Source organism: Varroa jacobsoni, unplaced genomic scaffold (genome assembly GCF_002532875.2).
Source record: "Varroa jacobsoni isolate VJ856 unplaced genomic scaffold, vjacob_1.0 scaffold_456, whole genome shotgun sequence".
NCBI lineage: Eukaryota > Metazoa > Arthropoda > Arachnida > Mesostigmata > Varroidae > Varroa > Varroa jacobsoni.
The window spans coordinates 130,632-136,246 of NW_019213358.1; the positions used below are offsets into that span (position 1 = coordinate 130,632).

Below are 5,615 nucleotides of genomic sequence, written 5' to 3' on the forward strand. Positions count from 1 at the left end.
AACAGATTTAATTTTCTTCAAAGCCAATGTCAGACAGGTGAATGCAAACCAACGGGTTGATAACCAGGGATTAACCGAGCTTTAATCACCGTTCAGCGGCAGCATCGCAGTTGACAATGAAGACATGAGAGGATTTTATAGCAGAGTCGTGCAGATAGAATAATTGAATTGACGGCACGACGGTCAAGACGATAAAGGCTCAAGCAGTGAAGAAGAGGTTTCATGAAAAATATTAGCTAACCTTTAATTATAAACAAAAGTATCGGTTTATTTACTCAAAGATTTAAATGCTACGTGTCGTTCGGATACCAAGTTCTCAACTTCGGTACATCTTCTTTTTTTGCAATATAAAATTACAACCATATATACATGCTACAGGTGGGTCATTTATATGAGCGTCCACATAATTAACGCATCGTTCCTATCAATTATGTTGTGCTAACGTCTTAAGCGCGGTACATATCGAATTTATAGGTCCAAAACGGTAGTCCCACCTTTTCCAACTACATAGCGAGGTTAATGAGAGTATCTTGCTGTGTCTTACAGCGATTTTTCCGTTTGTGATTTTTTCACGAGCTTTCGATTATCTACGTGGACAGTGATGTGAAAGATGTACCCGCAACTTTGCCGTGCAGTTTATCGGGTCAGTAAAGCGCATACGTAAAAACATCCTGCAGCTGCAAATTTTGTTTTGGATCACCTTTAAAAAAAAAAGTCAGAAATCGAAGAAGTTTATTGTTTTTTGAGTAACATTCTTTGGGAGATAGGCGAAACAGAGTCGTCGCGTGGGTAGTTTCAAAAATACCTTTAAAGTTGTTATAGACGATGTTGACATGCTTGTTTTTATTTACAGTAAAGGAGAAGAAATGTCCTGAAGCACTAATAGATAGTCCATTTCTCATAGATCGTCCTTTTGTATCAAACTGTAAGCTTTTCTTATTCAGCATTTAGACCATCGCCTTATGTATCGTTCATTTTATTACTCGACAGCTCACCGCCTTGAGAATTACTGGACCTTTATCATTGAGGTTACATACTAATTTTTCATACGAGTGCAATCCACAGCCGTATAGTGACTCTAATACAGCTGAGCAATTCGAAATCTTCGATAAATTATCTGCTACTAATTCCGCCTCTCTCATGAACTTATCGTTTAGCTTAAGCCCACTCGCTATGCGGTCAAACAATCCTATCGCGTTGTTAGAGTATTCTAACACTATCCACCTGTGTTATTTTATGACTCTCTGGAGCCTTTCTCGTAGTAATTTTCTCCCAGTATTTCGATTTTGATTACAGTTAGATTACTATCTCTATCACGAAAAGATTTTGCGTTTACCTGTGCGAGCATTGCTGAACGTTGTTTAATCGTTGGCATGTCTGTCCCTTACTTTAACAAGTTAAGCATAGTTTCCTTGATCGTATGTATCTCTATTTATCCGCGATTTGTGTGCCAACCATTTACCGTGACAGAAAAAACGGATCAGGAATCTAATGCTCATATTTACGTCATATATATATTGCATATAACAAGACATATTGCATTAGGCAAACTATAAAGGTTCCCATATGCCTTACGGTCATTTGAATCAGTACCGGTTTTCTACTATTAATAGAACACTAGATATTTTTTTCGAAAAGTTCATTAGCACTACATTCTACGATTTGGTAGAGCCGAGCCAATAGGATAACTAGATTATAACGGATTTTAACTAAACATTGTACCAAAATGGCTCCAAATACAGATCAAATGGCCTTTCAATGATGCTCACTGTCAAAATAAAATAGCATATTTCTCTGATTATGCAACATCAAAAATTTACCGTCTTACTATTTGTATCTGCTCGCACACTTTTCATCCCGTACGGTTAGAAGAGTATGCTACCTCGTTTGGCGATGCAAACAGCTGAAAAGCTAATTAGTTCTCAATTTTCTATAAATTATCTTCAATTTGTTTGATCACATTGAGAACTTCAGTTACAAGAAAAGTTTTCTTGGGAAAAAGCAATACTAAAAATTTTAAAGAAAAATTACTATTTATCACTAGTAGAAAATACGGAGGGCTTTATTTGATCACATTTACTCAGCTCTAAAGCCCGCTACGACCATATGCACCATGAGCAGGACTTATGAATAGCTGCATTTGGGACCGTTTTTGTCGAATAAATTTGTCCGGAGGGATAGCACCTAGTCAGCAAGCATGCTAGAATCTTCAAAATTGTACTTAGCAGTATAATATACTAGGCCCATCTGTGCTTCTTTCCTCTTTAAATTGTCAACGATGGTAAGCCACAATCTTGCGTTTATGGTTTTTGAATTGGAATCAATTCATAACTGTGTCTATTTTTAATACACGAGAGCGCACATTTTGGCTAAGAGGTAGTATTTCACAGGTACTTTTAAATTTCAATATTATCAAATGTTAAGAAGTTTTGAGATGCATGCGGATCAGAAATGCAATGTAATTACTGTTACTAGTAAAAAAAAAAATAGTTTTTCTGGTTAATCTGAAGTGTTTCAGGCGGGTATTTTTTTCGTATTTTATATGAAACCGTATGTCGTTGCCGCTAATTTTACAGAGCAATTAAAAAAAACTTTATATTAAAAAACAGAGTATTGTACAGTTTAAAAGGCATACATTGATGTGTCAAATTGAATTAAGGCATCGTAATCTTCCAGTGGTTATTCTACAAACTATATGTGGTCGCTTTTGAAAATATTTAATCGGAATTGTTAGTATAAAAGAATTATATTGCTATATGCACTACATTGCAGCTAGTCATGATTAGAAATCAGAATTTAGTATGGATAACTATTCATGCTTTTTATTATCTATATTCAGAGTCATTTAAGTTTTAGTTCGACCATGTTGGCTTTGAAGAACGGTACAGATGTGCGATTCAAATACCGCTTTATCACATCAAAGAAGATTCGCAATAGTAGAAGAAAGTATATATATATATATATATAAAGATAGTAGAAGCACTATGCATAGGGTTGACAGGATCACTGCTCTCGTGCATCCATTTAAACATCTTGTAAGCATGGTTTATAAGTCCAGTTCGAGTTGTTGCCTTGCACTTCAGACTTCACTGATTATTTAATATACTATTAAAAAGATGGTTGTTAAGATTTGCTTTTTTTAGGTTTACCCAAATACAGGTACAGTCCACTATTGCAATATCTGAAACAATTGATGAAAGGTTTGAACACTTTCAAGAAGGCTAGTATGCTTTTTCAAGCAGAACGCCCCACGGAAAGCAATACAATATACATGACAGAACATTTGATTAAAAAAAATCTTTATTTCTTATAATAAATTGTCTGGAGATATCCTCAACTAGGATCTTACTAGTTGCTTTATCACGTTGAGCGGCTATTTGTATATTTAGGTTTTTCATTACAACTGTAGAAGAAAGCGTACCATAATTAATTTCATAATTATAAGTGATTATATCAGCTCTATTTTTGAAACTATACACTCTTGAGTTAGAAGAAGCATCCCGTTACTATGGCACCAACGTGCGGTATTGCCCACGGTGAACTGCAGGGTTTCATGGGAAAATTGATCCATAATTTCTTGCTAACTTCTAAAGTTATCATCTTATTTGAGGTGGGTTGCACTTTTTAGTAGGTATTTGTTTATGTCCGCCCTACAGAACAGCAAACACAGCTGGACAAAACTGGCTTAAATCGTTGTCAATTTTGATCAGGTATGAGCGGTAGAACCACTTTAAAATGGTGTCATGAATATCTAGATGTTTCATCTTCTCTTGTATTAAACTACTGTCTATTCTACCAAAAGCATTCTTCTGATTAAAAGATATACAGTGGAAGGCTGTACGTACGTTTACGTACAAGGCCCAGTTTTAAAACGTCTCTAATGATGTGTGCAGGAGGAGCGGTATGCAACGAAGCCATGTTCTGCCGAAGTGCCATTATTACTGTTCTTCGTCTCTTTTTGAGCAAATGCATCTTATGAATATTTTGGTACCTGGACCATTTCAAAGGCTGTCTTCACACGGCGCAACAGGACTTCATGTCGACCTTGCAACATGCCAACTACTAAAACTTATTACAAAGATTAGTCTCTACTAGGATATATCATATTCGAGCGGGCTTTTGCTTTGGCCCTAGGAATTATTCTATCCTACATATGCTGTGCGTAAAAACTACATATGCTAATTTTGAAGCAAAGATGATCTAATTTTTATTACATATTGCCAGATTAAGAAGGCCCTGGATAATGCTGTGTGAACATATTGGTTTTGAATTATGAGATTCAACGCTGTTAAACCAAAGCACTGATGCCCAGAAATTGCATCAGCTTAAAGAACGATGTAAGTCAATTTTACAACTAGCTCTCTAACAAGCGTAACATAAAAACTGGGTCGGAAATACGTCTTTTATATAATATGAAGTTATGTCGTATTGTAGCATATTATAGTTATTGGGTGTAAGCAAATAGTCCATAAATTAAAAATTTAAAAAGACGCACACGAAAGTCTGTCTTTTATCATTCGGCATACTTATTGATAGCTTATACAAAAATCGAATTTCATAAATAGTCGTTTACATTAATAGCTAGCGATGGTTTTCGAATGTGAACTGCAACATAATAAGCAGTTGTACTCGCTAACATTTTATATACAGGAGATGCAAGCACTACTATGGGTTGTTACAAGCAAACCAGGTAGAGGTCGAAATAGAATAACCTTTAAACTACACGTTGCCTGTTAAACACTCCAGTTTTCCAGGAACTTGTGGATGGAAACCGGTCAAGCTTATTACAAGAAGAATGAGCCTGCAAAATCATCTTTCAGTCTCGGAAATTTATGTTCAGCGGTCAAGTTTTTGCTGCTCAAACGCCACATTGCGGAAATTCATCTAAAATTGGTGAAGGTACTAAGATATTGGAGAAGGCCTTAGGTAAAGCTACGGTTCATGAGTGGTGTAAACGTGTCAAGAACGGAAATTAGTATGCTGAAGGCTAGCGCGGAAATGATCTGATGTCGGAACCTGATACAAAATAACGCACTGACTTGGTCGTGGAGGCTTTCTATGAAAGCAGAGCTTTGTATCTAAAGGCTTCGTCAGTTTAAACATGCATTTCATGTGTAATGTGTTAAAAATCTATAACCAAAATATTAAAAATGCGAAAACTGATTAAAAACAGATCCTCCGTGAATTGACTCCGGGCCAATTGAAGATGCGTGTAATTCACTCCATGTGAAATTTGCTGAGCTTTGCCCAACAAAAAGCCCGTCCGGAATATATGACCGCAATGGACCAGACATGGTTTGACTTCTAGTGCCGCCGAAAAGGGGCAAGCGAGAAAATAGCGCTGCCTGTAGAGAAATCGAATTTGATGACAGTGCCGAATAGGTTCGGGCGTAAGGTGACGGTAGTACTTGCAATGAATATTCAGGACATTTGCTACTAAGCTATACTCGCCGAAAGTGAAACATCATTCTAGTCTAAATGTTAATTAATTTTAGAGTACGCCGGATTCGCTTGCAACAGCCTAAATATCACAGTTGTTGCAGCTAGTAATGTCTTACTGAAAAAGACAAGGCTACGCACGACATGGATCTTTGTGGATATCACTCCCTAAAATA

At 36.4% G+C, this 5,615-nt stretch overlaps 1 long non-coding RNA gene across 1 annotated transcript in view; it reads right to left on the reverse strand.

Annotated features, from left to right (window-relative positions):
- Positions 1–242: 242 nt before the first annotated feature.
- Positions 243–5,615, reverse strand: part of LOC111260593 (uncharacterized) — an 11,152-nt gene continuing 5,779 nt past the window's right edge. The window contains exon 2 of the long non-coding RNA XR_002680427.1: positions 243–700. This is a non-coding gene — a long non-coding RNA (uncharacterized LOC111260593). The remainder of the gene's footprint in view (positions 701–5,615) is intronic.